The sequence below is a fragment of the Hibiscus syriacus genome, unplaced genomic scaffold, assembly GCF_006381635.1.
Source record: "Hibiscus syriacus cultivar Baekdansim isolate YM2019G1 unplaced genomic scaffold, ASM638163v2 tig00006753_pilon, whole genome shotgun sequence".
Taxonomy (NCBI): domain Eukaryota; kingdom Viridiplantae; phylum Streptophyta; class Magnoliopsida; order Malvales; family Malvaceae; genus Hibiscus; species Hibiscus syriacus.
In genome coordinates this window covers 826,796-842,669 of record NW_024062111.1, presented here as the reverse complement: position 1 = coordinate 842,669, position 15,874 = coordinate 826,796, and the positions used below count along the sequence as shown (strand labels likewise).

Genomic DNA, 15,874 nt, shown 5'->3' with positions numbered 1-15,874 from the left:
AGGTTTGTTGCTGTTTATAAATTGTGTGATATAAAATAGGGGAAACCTACCACCATTGTCTTTTATTTTATATTTTTCCAAAATACCAGTCCATGAACATCACAATCTTAGGTAGAAGAAGAGTGTATTTCTCCACGAAGAAGTTTCCTATAAATGCTGCTCTTTTTAGTGGTAATATATTTACAATTAAATAACTAATTAAATACTAATTAAAATTGGCTAAACTCGTCAGATAATGGTGTGGATAAAAAAAATTCGTGAGATGATGTTATTGGAAAATTAATTGTTGAGATAGGGTGTTTGCTACAGGAAGAGCATTGGTCGCCAGGTGTTCTAGGCGACCAAGGAGGTCGCCAAGCAGTCCGAGCGTCCTTTGTGCGTTGCTGAAGCTGCACAACGGAGGTCGCCAAGTATGCCGCGCGACCTTATTCCATACACGTGATCCCATCCCACAATGGTGAATTGGATATTTGTTGGTCAAAACAAATTGTAAGAATAATGGGAAAAAAAGAAAGCGATGTGTACGTTTTCCAGTGATTTCACTGGGCAAAATCAACGAGATAATGCACTCAATTTTTTTTTTCACGAAATAATGTTCTCGTCAGATTAATTGTTGAGATAGGGTAAACTCTACAGTCCCCATGCAGGTCGCCAAGTGCTCCGGGCGACGTAGTTGTGTTGATGTCAAGGTCGCCATGCACGCCGTTCTGCATGTGGGAGGTCGCCATGCACTCCCACTGTGGTGGTCTTTGGAAACCAACTCCCAGCAGAAATATGTTTGTTCTGCTCATTATTTTATTCTTCCAGAGGGGCCAAGTTTGCTTTTAGGTAATCAATTAATCCTGGTATTTGTACAATTGTTCCATCCAGCCAATCAGCATATCTGGAACCGCATTGTCATGACAAATGTGCATATTCACAGTTATCACCCTGCGAAAGAAAACAAAAGAAATGGGAAAGAATCAACTCTGCGAATTGAAATCTACCTAGAACGGGTGTGCATGGCGACATACATGTCGTTGGGAGTGCATGACGACCTACCCAACGACGTGCATGGCGACCTTGACATCAACACAACTACGTCGCCGGAGCACTTGGCGACCTGTATGGGGACTGTAGAGTTCACCCTATCTCAACAATTAATCTGACGAGAACATTATTTCGTGAAAAAAATTTTTTGAGAGCATTATCTCGTTGATTTTGCCAATTAAAATTAGACCATAATACATAAATACAACATAAAATTAAATAAATTTTATTATAAAATAAGTAAAGTATATTATTGCGGTCCACTTTTGTCAGCTGCTAGAGAATATATTATGGTCATTGTATGTGTTCTTACAATAAATTAATGGATAAACTAAATATTTAGTCACTCATCTATTTATATGGTTTTATTTTAGTCATTTAACTATTTTTTTCAAAAACATACCTAATATTACATTTTTGTTCTGTATTGATCACTCGTCGTTAAAAAATAAAAAAAAACTATTAACATAATAAAATTTTTATTTTTCAATAATAACATAATATTATCACGGTGACATATCCATATTATTACTAATTCTTAACAACGAATAATTAAAATTAAAATATAATAATTTTAAAAATATAATATTTGAATAACCAAAACGGAACACAGTTAACATTAAACATTTCGTTAAACATTTAAACTCTTTATTATGTCAGGGAAAAAAGAAAAGAAAAACTCTACAAGTACCAAAGGATAAATTTGCATTTTTTTTTTCAGTTATCCCAAAAAAAAATTGCATTTTTCACACCTTCGCCGCCAACTTCATTTCTCTCTGCAACAAACATGGAGCCAGTGAACGGTTGGGGAAACGCCTCATTAGAATCCATCGATCCCGAAATCCACAACCTAATTGAATAGGAGAAACGCCGACAATGATGCGGCATCGAGCTCATAGCCTCCGAGAACTTCACTTCCTCCGCCGTACTCGAGGCCCTTGGCAGTGCTCTAACGAACAAATACTCCGAAGGCATGCCGGGGAACCGTTACTACGGCGGAAATCAATTCATCGACCAGATCGAGAATCTGGGCAGATCCCGCGCTTTGCGAGCTTTCAATCTCGATCCCGCCAAATGGGGTGTCAACGTTCAACCTTAATCTGGTTCGTCGGCTAACTTCGCCGTTTACACGGCGGTTCTTAAGCCACATGACCGGACCATGGGACTTGATTTACCTTCCGGCGGTCACTTGACGCATGGGTATTGTACCGCCGGCGGGAATAAGATCTCTGCAAGCTCGATTTACTTTGAGAGCTTAGCTTATAAGGTGAATCCGAGAAGTGGGTATATTGATTACGATATGTTGGAAGAGATGGCAATGGAATTCAGGCCGAAGCTTATCATATGCGGTGGCGGTGGGTACCCGAGGGAGTGGGATTACGCCAGGCTCAGAGCCGTTGCTGATAAGTGTGGCGCTCTCTTGTTGTGTGATATGGCTCACGTTAGTGGTCTTGTTGCTGCTCAGGTATTTTTTATTTATTTCATTTTACTAATTTAAAAATAAATTTAATTGTATTGTATATCCATCCCTAGACTATTAGCTAAATTTTAAACCAATCGAACTTCAAATATTTGAATTGATTTTTTTAAATTAAAATATTATTTTAATTGGATTCTTTTATTAATCAATATCTTAGTTTTTATATTAAATGTAAGATTGGGTTTCATGTAGTTACTTTTTCTAAAAATATATGTATTTGTTACTACTTATCTCCGAACCTCTCCTTTTGTGATCTTTCCGTATATGCGAATCTCCTCTTCGTATGAACCTTAGGGGACATGAATGTAAAGCCATGCTAACTCTCGGACTTGCATAGTGCCTTTTTCAAACAATCATGTGTCAAGCGTCCATTATTCTTGCGAACACACTCATGTTATATCACCGTCCACCACGTGTTGGCACTCGTAACTTCGTAGTTTGAGCCCTCAACCCCTACGACATGTATTCACGATCAGAAACATGACAACTCCTAATTGATGCATATTCTTGGCATTATAAATACTCACTCCATGAATAGCATGAAGTATGCCTCTTATTTTATCTGGAACAATCCTCCTCTCTAAAACTATCAGAACTACAACCGGAGATACCCTTCTCCCTCCTAACACCATCTTTCACGATTGTTGACCACTTCACATGTCAACAATTGGTACGGTGAGCATGAACACAATACACCACCTTCATATCTAAAACCCTTCGCTCTCCATAATCCAAAAATCTTCAAACATTGAAATCTTCGTATCCAAAATCAGCCCTCCGAAACCTTTCTTTCTAAAACATGTAACAGCGCCAAGAGCGGTGGACTCAAAGCTTTTTACGATTTTTTAGTCAGGAAACGAAGAACCACCAACTTCCTACCTTTGTGCATGGGATACTGTTCACGTTTTTGTGAGTATTAAATATGGACACAAAATATATGCAAGTATACACAATCAAACAAGTAATATAATGATGAGTGAGTATCGTCTCCAAAGAGATTGATGAAAATTATGATTTTAACCAAAGAAAATAACTACTTTATCTAGTATAGTTAGTGTGATGGTATGTACCAATGAGAATGTTGAGGCAAGGTAAAATGTATGTTGGTGGGGATGGAATAGTGTGATGTGACAGCAAATGGAGATGTTATGGCAAAATAGATTGTGTGTAGTGTAATCAAATGAGAATGTAAAGGCAAAACAAAATGTAAACACTGAATTTGAATAAAATGACTTGATAATCCTCGCACAACAAGTTACTGTGGGAATGAATGATAGGAGTCACTTAGGAAACTTGAGTTAATATTCTCATGATGGTCTCACTTATATGTTTTACTTGCCCGATAGAGTTTACTAAAGGTGCCCTATGCTATCTCTAGTCAAGGGACTCAACAGGATGAAAATGACATGGTAATACCTCTTGGCATTAGCAGGTGCATGGATCCCATCAGTTCAACATAATATGTCACGGTAATCCCACTCAACATTAGCACTCTCGATCGAGCACTACTTCATTTAGTCGATTGAAATACTAGCCTTATGTTTTAAGGGTGGATTAGGTCTAGTTATTATCTAAAACTCATTGCTTATGTTGATCTTCCTTAGTTTCTCTCGAACACTAAGTATTTTCCTAAGGAATGACTACTCTCATAGCTCTTACAACCTTAAGTCATTAAGCACCATAAACAAAACAAATATAATCATAGAAAAAGAACAATCATCCATTAAAGAAAAAACTTAAACATCCATAGTGAACTCCCATCAAATAAAGCTAGTTTATGTGGGGTTCGAATAATCCATGAAATAAATCATAAAATCCATTCGTTCCTTTTAACCCAAATATGATAAGCGAGAAAGAACAACAAAGGGAATGAGGAAAAACCCTTTGACGTTCACTGTCGGAGCTCTCCTCGGCCACTACAAACCGCCTTAGCTAGTTAGCTCTTCTCGGACGCCTAGCTCACCACTCCTTAGAGCTTGCTAATGGAGGAACACCACAAAAAGACGGAGGGAGAAAAACGGTGGAGAGATGAAGAAGAAGATGATTTCTAAGTTGGTGTAAGCATTTTTTTCTCTCTCTCTCCTATGTGGCATCTTTTACTCCTATGTGGCATCTTTTAATAATAAAAATATATAAGGGTATTCTTGGGATTTTGTACTCAAAATACCCATCATACCCCTAGAGTCATTTCTTGTGCGTGAGGTCTATCTCCACAGGTGGTAGTGGTCCCTAGCAGGCGATTACAAGCATCAAAGACATGCCTTACCAGCTGTCCTTTTGTAAAAATATATTTGTCATTTTCTGCGCCAGAAATGCCAAGGCATTGCAGTCTACTTTATCAACATGCTCACCATTTTTCTCGTTATTTCCTGCACATCACTAACATCCACACCTTCCTCCTCATACAACATCTTAACAAAATAAAATAATATAACCACCACAATTGTAATTATATGCAGTTACATGCAACTAAAATGACCTAAATGAACCCTTAGACAAACAATAACTTAAGTAAAAAGGCCTTAAAATTAGTCTTTTTACGGAGTTATCACCCCCCAAACTTAAGCTATTGCTTGTTGTGAGCACCGTATTTTAAAGCCCCATACCCCACAACATGCTACCCACGTGAAGACCCCATGCCATGCTTCCCACGTGAAGCGCCCCAACTGAGTAGCAGCTCCTGCACACCAACACAACGCCTGAGCACCAGCCCGTACTTGTCGGCCACCCACGAGAGGACCCATGCCGAGCTACCCATGCTAGTGCCCTGCTCCAACTTATCCACTAACAACATTGTTATTTATTTTTATGGGTTATATAAGAACCCAAAAATGAGTGTAATAGGGGGGCTGTCGATGATAAAAAAGAGGGGGATTGGAGAGAAAATTTGTAAAGGGCTCGACCCTATTTAGAAAACAATAGAAATCAAAAGCATTTGAAGGTATTATGATCTTATTTTTATTTCCAGCAACTAATTTCTATTTTTTCAAAGCATAAAAAAATAGAGAAAGAGAATGAGAATTTACTAACGTTACTATCGTTTCCAGTCTTGTAAATCGTTGTTGAGAAGGTAACTTCTCGCTTTTGGGCTTGCATGTAGCTTGTTTTTCTTAAATATTCGTTTACGGTTAAAAAAGAGAGAGAATGATATGGGTTTTGGTTTGAGAAGAAGATGAAGGGGTTTAACTTTCTTATGGTTTTAATAAAAAATCAAATATTGAGGAGGGTAGTGTGATTAGAATATAAAATGGATTCATTTTTTGGGTTTAAATATGGAAATAGATTTTGCTTTAAAGATTGAAATGTAAGAGAAGAAAATGGAAAAGAAAGGGAGAAAAGAAAGGAGGAGCACGATTGAAAAAGAACACAGAAGTGGAGAATGAGATTTCATGCGTGAACAATAGTATTTGTGCTTTGGGGATTTTTTTGGGTGAAATCAGCATATGCATCCTTGAAGTTTCATGTATTGTCTTATATGATTCTCTGTTTTGTTTTCTTCCAATTTGGTCATCCGATTTGTCTTTCTTTTAGCTTTAATTCGAAATACATGTCTTTGTGTTGCTATTTTACATTTTTATTTTCATTAAGTAGTTAAGAATAAATTTATGAGTTATTTTAATTTAGGCCCCTTATATTTGCCGTGTTTTTCTGTTTTGGCATTGTACCTTTCTTTTTTGTTTGTTTTTATTTTAATATGTTTTTTATGTTTACTCCATTTTAATCACTATTATTCTTTGTTTATTTTAACTTGAATATGTTTTTTTTATATTTCATAAATTAGAAATTGTTTGTTTATTTTTATACTTTTTATTTTCTTGTAATTTATAATTTAGTGCATTATTTCTTTAATTTAGTCTCTATTAAATATATTTAGATTTTAGGTTTAATCTTTAAACTTAGTTTTTTTAGAGTTAGTCCTCAAATTTAGATATTTTACATTTTAGTCCCGAATTTCTTTAATTTCAATTAGAGTTTTAATATTGACATAATTAAATAGGTTAAATAGAGCCTCCATTTTAGCTTGGATTTCAAACTAGTCTTTTAATCTAGGGGATAATTTGAGTTGGCCCTCGCGTAAGCGCTCGAGGGACCAACTCGGTTATTCGATTCAATAAATTAAATAAAATTAAATATGATTAATATTAGAACCTACGTTCTTAGGTTTGAGCCCATAGGTTCTTTAATTTTCATAATTTGACACCTTAGGTTATAAAAAGCCTTAATTTATTTTTAGTATAATTAGGATTAAATAAAATTTTGTTTGATTGCATTGTTTTTTAAAAAAACTTAAAGCACTGTTAACTTATTTAGGAGTTAATAGTATATCATCCGCGATCGCGCTTAGGGGGTGATTGCTGATAATTCCCTAAATAAGTCGACATCCTTTTCAAAACCACATCATGTTTTTCTAAAAACGAGACAATGTTCGGTTATTAGACACAATAGTTGATCTCTCGCATTTATGCTCGGGGGCGAATGCTATCGGTCTCGATAAACGAATATCATTTTCAACTTTGCATCCTTAATGATTTTTAAATTAAATAAAGATCGAACTCAAAATTTTCGATTTTAAATATAGGGTAATCAACTAGGTACCAATTTTTGGGCGCTTGTGGGGGTGCTAATCCTTCTCCACGTGTAACTGACTCCTGAACCTGATTTCTAGATTTTCGTAGACCCCAAAACTCAATATTTTATTAAAATAAAAATTTTAGTAAAATCACCCAGTTTTTACGGTGTTCCAATCTCACCTTAAATGATTGGTGGCGACTCCTTACATTTTGAAACGATTTTCAAAGAGAGAACCCTCGAGTCGGTATCGGTCTTTCCCCGCCCGGGCGAAAAATGGTGTCGACAGCTTGGCGACTCTGCTGGGGATTTTTGTTTAAAAAAAACAAATTGAGAGTCGAGCCACGAGTTAGTTACCCTGTATTTACTATTTTGAAAATTACGGTTCATTATGTTCTTTCAAAAAAAAGAAAAAATAGATTTCTTTTTGGTTAATGCTTACACTTTTGTGGAATTATTTAATATAGTTGCATATCACAGCTCTGAAGCCGAGCTTCAACCCGATTTACCTAAGTAGAGAGAAACGTCACACCTCACGAGGAGCATTGGGCTTCCTTATGTGGGTCTGATAAAGTATCTCTGGAAAGCATCCCAAGTTGCCTATCCGGATATCAGATACGAGGTACGCTTTTAGTGGTGTGATCCCATGAGCTGAAATCGATTCATAAGTTTGTAATGGGCCAGAATCGGGGGCAACCTTAGCAGGTTGTAAAAATGGTTTGGGAACCCTTTGCTAAAACCCAACCTCATATAGAGAATTTAGTAAGCCTACCCCGCTAGAGTCATGTGGATAGTATAGGAGAACTAGAACGCATGCGGTTAGGATTATTAATTTTCTTTGTATGCCTTTTTTCAGTCTCAACTTTGAGTCATATTTATTTATTTTTTCTAAGACTACATTTCTGACTAATCTTTTCAACTAACTTGATTCTTGTGGTCTTGTTTCTACTAACATTGGTTTCCTTTTGTCTGCTCTTATTGCATTTTTGCATGAACATAACATATCATTCAAAGGTATTAATCCCTAAATGATTGTTCATATAGAAGGTTCTTGAAAAACAATACCACATCAATGTCTTTCTCTGGGATCGATAGGATTTCGAAGATGCTCTACGTAGATCGAGAAGCGTCAAGAGGGAGTTTACCTACCAAGGAGACGAGCCAGACACATGCATGCTGAGGTAGCAAGATTGGACTCGAGACGATTCGATGCTGAAGCTAACAGTTGAAGGTCACAAACCAACTCAAAAAATTTCTGGAAATAAGAGATGACGTAGGAGCTAGATGGAGTCCACCTACCAATGAGACAAGCCATACATTTTCCTGCTGAGGTAACAAGTTGGAATCGAGACAATTCAATGTTGAAGCCAACATTTGAAGATTGCAAACCAGCTCGAAAGATTTCTGAAGGTAGAAGATGCAGTAGAAGCTTTGAAGATGATGCAGTACCCAGATGCTCGCAGAAGCTAGGCGACTTACAGATGGACCAGATTTTCATCCCAGTGTACCGAGACATTGTCAGTTTTTTCGAGAATTGTTCTAGGAACAATTATTTTGGGATTAATTTCTTTTGCATACATTCATTTTGCATAACGCTTGCATCCATGAATACATTTTCGAATCATGCATTGAAATATTGATTCATTAAAATAATGATAATAAGTTAAGGTTTCCGATCGTAGTGATTCGGGTTCACACTGGTAGCAAGAGTGCTTATCCTCATTGACGAAAGAAAATGCCTACAGAAATAGAGGATAAGTTAGACAAAATTGAGAGATAACAGAAAGATATGCAAGAAGAAATGAAGAACAAGTTAGCACAACTTGAGGCTAATATCGTAAACTCTGATCTAGATCTGTTGAACAAGGTGGAAGAAATGTTTAGGAGACATTTGACCACTGGAAAGACCACTGTGGGAGACCCCACACATCCTTCGGGTTTCACATCTGTTCACGTTCCTGAGCACGTCTCTGCGCATCAAGGAATCCAATCACCAGTTTGCTTCACTATCTCGAACCCATAATATAATGTTGGAGCTTCATTCCCCATTGACTGTCCTGCTGCTTCTGGGCTGAAGCCAGGTGAATGTTGTGCTAATATTGAGGTCCTTAACCTAAATGAATTAGCTGAAAATGAAGAGATTATTCAAAGAATGAAGGATTTAGAGGAGGTGGTAAAATCTAAGGAGACGTTCGAGTCATTCTACGGGTGCGACGCCAAAGAGTTAAGTTTGGTTCCCGATCTGGTCCTTCCACCAAAGTTCAAAACTCCAGATTTTGAAAAATACAATAGGACCACTTACCCATCGGCCCACATCACCATGTTCTGTAGGAGAATGACAGGTTATACTGAAAATGAGAAGCTTCTAATACATTGCTTCCAGGATAGTCTGACTGGATCGGCGGTCAAATAGTACAATCAGTTGACCAGATCCCATATCAAACATGGAGGGACTTGGCACGAGCATTTTTAGAACAATATCGTCACGTCACTAACTTGGTACCTGACAGGTGGACGTTGCAAAACATGGAAAAGCGACACAGTGAAACCTTCAGGCAATACGCCCAAAGATGACGCGATGTGGCATCACAAGTACAACCCCCATTGCTGGAGAAGGAGGGTACAATTATCTTTGTGAATACCTTGAAGGCTCCATATCTGGGGCATCTGGTAGGAAATGTTACCAAGAACTTTGCCGACCTAGTTATTTCTGGGGAATTAATCGAGAACACCATTAGGAATGGTAAGATAGGATGTTCTGATAGCACAAACGTTAAGAAAGGAGTCGATGTCAATACAGTGAGTTCTTATTCAGCTAATCGTGGGGCCAAACCTTATAAAATGACCCGAGAGAAGACCCCTATTAGTGAAATTCCAGTGACATATGAAGAGCTGCTCCCATTACTAGTTGAAAAGAATCTCGTGACTCCAGTTAGGTCTAAATCGAAAGAGCCTCCATTTCTTGAGGGGCATGATGCTAATGCAGTATGTAGCTACCACATGGGAAGCTCGGGGCATATTACTGAGAATTGTGGGGCATTGAAGCGCAAGGTTTAACATTTAATCGATTCAGGGGCATGGACGTTCGAAGGATGATAGGGCATTCTGATACAAACTGAGAAAAAATAATTGCAACCATTACGAACTTTTGATGCACTTGCATGTTGTCTTGTTTGAATTTTTTTTCTTTATCTTTTCATTAAAAAGTTGGTAAGTTAGTTGACAATCGAACATTTTAAGTAAAATGCTATATTCTGAGGTTATGAGCAAAGAATAATTTTCAGACTCGAAATTCTTTAAATATCCACTGGATTAAAAGCTCTTCTAAGAATCAGAGTTATAGATCTTTGATAAATTAACAATTTTGAAAACTGATAAAACAAAGACCCTTGACCTTACCACAGATGATACACTCGAACCCATACCCTTCTCTTGTAGGGACCACTATAGCCTTCTCCTCTCATGAGGAAACAACTAAAGGCTTGACATTTAGGTATGAATAGGAGTGGACAACATGGGGCATCTCTTGTGTATGACATTGCAAAACTTCCAAGACTACACTTCTGTTGAAGACGTTCAGTGATGATCATAATCTTCATAAATGGAATGGTGAAGTGGATGAATTTAGTTTGGGAACTGAGCTCTAAATATGGAATTTCCTGACTATCAAAGACACCTAAACTATAACAAGTTATTCGATGAGCTTAAGAAATTCTAAATCTGAATGCTCGGAAGGCTAATAAATTATTACTATAGAGCTGAGCTATTCCGCTAAAGCAATTGGTTATAGAGGCAACTCAAAAGCCCTGGCTTTATGAATAGATTACATTTAAACCATGACATTGATCGAATACTTGGCAGTTCGGTGTTTGCTCCACTATGATTGTCAGGTCAAAGACTTTGTGACGACATGAATCCTTCAGCTAGCCCAATGAGGGTGATTATAAGGTATACACAATAAAGTTGAATTCAGCTACCTGATAATGGCAAATTAAATCAAATTGATCTAATAATGAGTTTCGATGAAAATGGACTAAGTGAATCGAGGAACACTTGTTATAGTTAACCTCACACAAGTACGCATGAATTTCATGTTTAGACTGATGTCCCTGCACTACCTTTGTTAAAGAAAGTCTATGAAGCTTGAACAAATGAAAGATTTCAGAGAACCGAAACATAAGTATTCTAGAAAGTCTAGTGATTGATTATGCTAGTTGCACCATTTTGTCCGCATCCGATTAAAATGCCAAGCCAAAGAAGAAGGGCATGTCGCAAGGTTCACAAGGACCGAAGAAGAGATAACATTTCGATGTCTGAAACCTTAGAAACTTAAAGGAGCTAACTTGAAACCAACCTATCAATTTTGACACTTGTCAAAGAGGTATAACTTTGAAAGATTAAAAGAGATTTTGATTCTCTTGATATTTACTGAACTCATGTTCTGAGATTTGCTTCAATTGTGAGCCTAAAAGAATGACATTTTCTTAAACGAACTTTCCATATTTTGAAAATAAAAAAACGAAAACATTTTCAAACAGGACAATCTCTCTAGAGAGTATATCCTGGAAATTGACAGAGGTCCCTCAGACCTAGAAGCTCAGAATCAGAAATCGGGGCAAAGAATTTGAATGTTATGAAGCCAGGAAAGCAGATGATTGCAAATAAATGCGATGGTACACCTTGGTGTAAAAGAAGAATGAAGACAAACATATCAAGAAGAGAACCAAGATTGCTTGAACACCTTTTCACTGAAGAACATGCATTATACATACATGAATTTGCATATTTGCATCAAACATCCATCATCAGGATAGTTACATCCATATACATTTTACAGATCTTTCAGGAGAAGAGGAGATTAAAAGACAGCAAGACGTCCTCAATAAGAGGGAACAATCATCTTCAGATTCAACATTTCCAATATAAATTTTATTTCGCTTGAGACAACCTCATTTAATACAGAGGATTTATCTCACTTAAGATTGTTTTTCTTAAAACAGAATTTGTCTCACTTGAGATAGTTTTTACAAGAAACAAGAAGATTTATTTCACTCAAGATTGTTTTTCTTAAAACAAGATTAGTCTCGCTTGAGACGATTTTTACTCGAAAGAAGACATTTCATTTTACTCAAGATTGTTTTTACAGAAGATTTTGTCTCACTTGAGATAGTTTCCCTTGAAACAAAAGATTTTATCTCGCTTGAGGTAGTTTCCCTTGAAACAGAAGATTTTATCTCGCTTGAGGTAGTTTCCCTTGAAACAGAAGATTTTATCTCGCTTGAGGTAGTTTCCCTCGAAACAAAAGATTTTACCTCGCTTGAGATAGTTTCCCTCGAAACAAATGATTTTATCTCGCTTGAGATAGTTTCCCTCGAAACATAAGATTTTATCTCACTTGATATAGTTTCCCTCGTAACAGAAGATTTTATCTCGCTTGAGATAGTTTCCCTCGAAACAGAAGATTTTATCTCGCTTGAGATAGTTTCCCTTGAAACAAATTTTGTCTCTCTTGAGACAGTTTCCCTTGAAACAAATTTTATCTCCCTTGAGATAGTTTCTCTTGAAACACAAAACTTTGAGAACGTTCCCCTTGAAACGAATTTTGTTTCCCTTGAGACAATTTCTCTTGAAACAAGTTTCTGAGACAGTTTCCCTTGAAACAAAATTTTGTCTCCATTGAGACAGTTTCTCTTGAAACATAAACTTTGAAAATGTTTCCCTTGAGACACAAAATCTTTGAGATTGTTTCCCTTGGAACATGTTTTATCTCTCTTGAGACAGTTTATCTTGAAACACTAACCTTTGAGACAGTTTCTCTTGAAATACCAACCTTTGAGATTGTTTCCCTTGAAACAAAAATTTTTATCTCACTCGAGAGAATTTCAATAATCACATATTAATCTCGTATAGGAATTTCTGCATGTGTTGTCTTCAGTGAAATGAATGTATCTTGAGTTCCCGATATTGTATTGATACGATTCAAGAACCATTGGAAAGATAAGAGACAAATGGTTGTATCTCAAGAAGACATGTTGACTGTATAACAACTGGATCCCCTTAAAAAAGTTGTTGTAAATCTGCTGCTATTAGACCCTTACGGATGAATGCTTGAACCGTTATTTGAAGCTTGTCTTTAAGAAGTTTGGTCCGGCCTCGTGTGATAGGGCCAAGTGGTATAGTAAATTCATCGTCATTAGCTTTAGGGCGTGTGGTACATGTATCATCTCCCCCTTCCTTAAAAGGATTCATCCACGAATCTTTGACTTTGCTTGTTTGCACGTGATGCATAATGCACAAATCTTTTCCACTATTTTATGCATGTGCAGCCAAAAGAAGTGTTCCATGACCATATCGAGTGTTTTGTGAACACCAAAGTGTCCCAAGAGTCCTCCGACATGTGACTCGTGAACCAACAACTATCGCAAAGAGCCTTGTGGTATACACAACCTGTTCATGCGAAAAAGAAAGTCATCTTGTCCATTTAACAATTTGAGTAATTTATGGTCGTATGAATGACAAACTCTTTAGGGAGAAGATAGTGTTTCCATACTTCGAGTGCTCGGACGAGTGCAAGAAGTTTCTTTTCGTAGGTAGAGTAGTTCAATTGTGCACCTTTTAACTTTTCACTAAAGTAAGTGATATGTTGTCTTTCTTGCATGAGGACGACACCAATGCCTATGCCTGAAGCATCACATTCTAGCTCAAAGGTGTTAGAAAAATTGGGAAGACGAAGAATAGGGGCAGAAGATAACTTATCTTTAAGAAGTTTAAAAGCTTTTTGTTGTAGTGATCCCCATTTAAATTCAATTGACTTTTTGATGATCTCGGTTAATGGTGCAGCAATGGTTGAGAAATCTTTGACAAAGCGACGGTAGAAATTTGCCAAACCATGAAAAGATCTTACCTCGGTGATAGAAGTAGGCATGGGCCATTCTTGAATTGCCTTGACCTTCTCTTTATCTACATGGATACCCTGTACACTAACTATAAAGCCTAAAAACATAAGCTTATCACTGCAAAACACACACTTATCTATGTTAGCATATAAATGTTATCGTCGAAAAACTTCGAGATCCATTCGAACGTGAATGACATGAGAGTCAAGAGAAGATGAGTATATAAGAATGTCATCAAAGTAAACGACAACAAATTTACCTATAAACTCTTTAAGAACGTGATTCATTAATCTCATGAAGGTGCTTGGAGCGTTTGTGAGTCCAAAGGGCATAACAAGCCATTCATACAAGCCGAACTTTGTCTTGAATGTTGTTTTCCATTCGTCACCTTATTTTTATTCGAATTTAATGGTAACCACTCTTCAAGTCAATTTTGGTGAAGATACTTGCACCATGTAGTTCATCTAACATATCATCTAGGCGTGGAATATGATGCCTATACTTGATTGTTATCCGATTGATAGGTTGACAATCTACTCACATTCGGAATGTACCATCTTTCTTTGGAACTATGATGACGGGAACCGCACAAGGACTAAGACTCTCACGGATGTGTCCTTTTGTAACAATAAATCTATTTGTCGTTCAATTCCTTCGTTTCCTCAGGATTGCATCGGTAAGTGGGGCGGTTTGGTATGGCTGATCCAGGGATGAAGTCGATTTGATATTCGATTCCTCTTATAAGTGGTAAACCATCTGGTGGGTTGCTTAAGACATCTTGAAAATCCTGCAATAGAGAAGAAAATACACTAGGAAAATCTATGATGTTAGTGATAGTTGATAAAACAGACTAGAATACATGGCCTATTTTGAAAATGGTCTCTTTCATGTCTTTTGCACTCGTATAAATGTTTTGAGACACTCTTTTATTTTCACATTGAGGGTCATTCACCACTTGTGGGTCATTTGTTTGGCTTTTATCGGTTGTGACCTCTTTTGCCTTTTGTTTCAAGTTCCCTGTCTCCTTGAGAATTCATTGTTGATCTATGAGAATCTCTTTTGGGGGTTAGGGTTAAGTCGGAATGGTTTACCTTTTATTGGAATTGTGTAAGTGTTCTTTCAGTCATAATATGTGACATCATTGTCGTATTACCAAGGACATCTTAGGAGGATGTGGGATGCTTGCATCGGAATTACATCACACCATACGTCATCACAATACTTTCCCATCTTGATATTAACCAGACATTGTTTAACCACCTTCATCTCAACACTCTCATTAAGCCATTGTAAGCAATAAGGTTTCGGATGTCGTTGGCAAGGAAGTTTAAGTGATTCAACAACATTGGAGCTAATGATGTTAACACAACTACCATTGTCAATGATGATGGAGAATGGTTGTTCCTTGATTAGGCAGCGTGTGTGGAAGATGTTGGAACGTTGTATGTCAGATTCGTCGAATGCTTGGATGTCCAAGGTATGGCGGATCACCAAGATTGTGCCATTGTACTTATCGCTTCCATAGTTATCACTATCTTTTTTTGGCTTTGGCATGTGTTGGAATGTCGTAGATGTCATCATCGGAGTCAGAATTGTAAGATTGTCGCCTAGTATGGTTAGGGTCCTCGTGTTTGGACAATTATAACTGATATGGCCTCTTCCTAAGCATTTAAAACACTTGATGTCTCTTGCTCGGGTGTCATCTTTAGAGGCTGGAAGTGTCTCATTATTTGCTGGTCATTGTTTCTCCTTGTCGAGTTGTCATCTCTCGACTTTTTTTTGAGAATATGGAGTAGAAGATGAGGAAGGATTTGAAGAATTACCTTGGTAAGAGAATGAAGTACCTAGGTAATGTTCTTTGAATCGGGATCTCCTTTGGATTTGTGCTTCGATTGTCATT

The 15,874-nt window shown here is 37.1% G+C and overlaps 1 pseudogene; it reads left to right on the top strand.

Annotated features, from left to right (window-relative positions):
* The first annotated feature begins 1,791 nt into the window (after positions 1–1,791).
* Positions 1,792–2,546, top strand: LOC120201017 (annotated as a pseudogene).
* Positions 2,547–15,874: the final 13,328 nt, after the last annotated feature.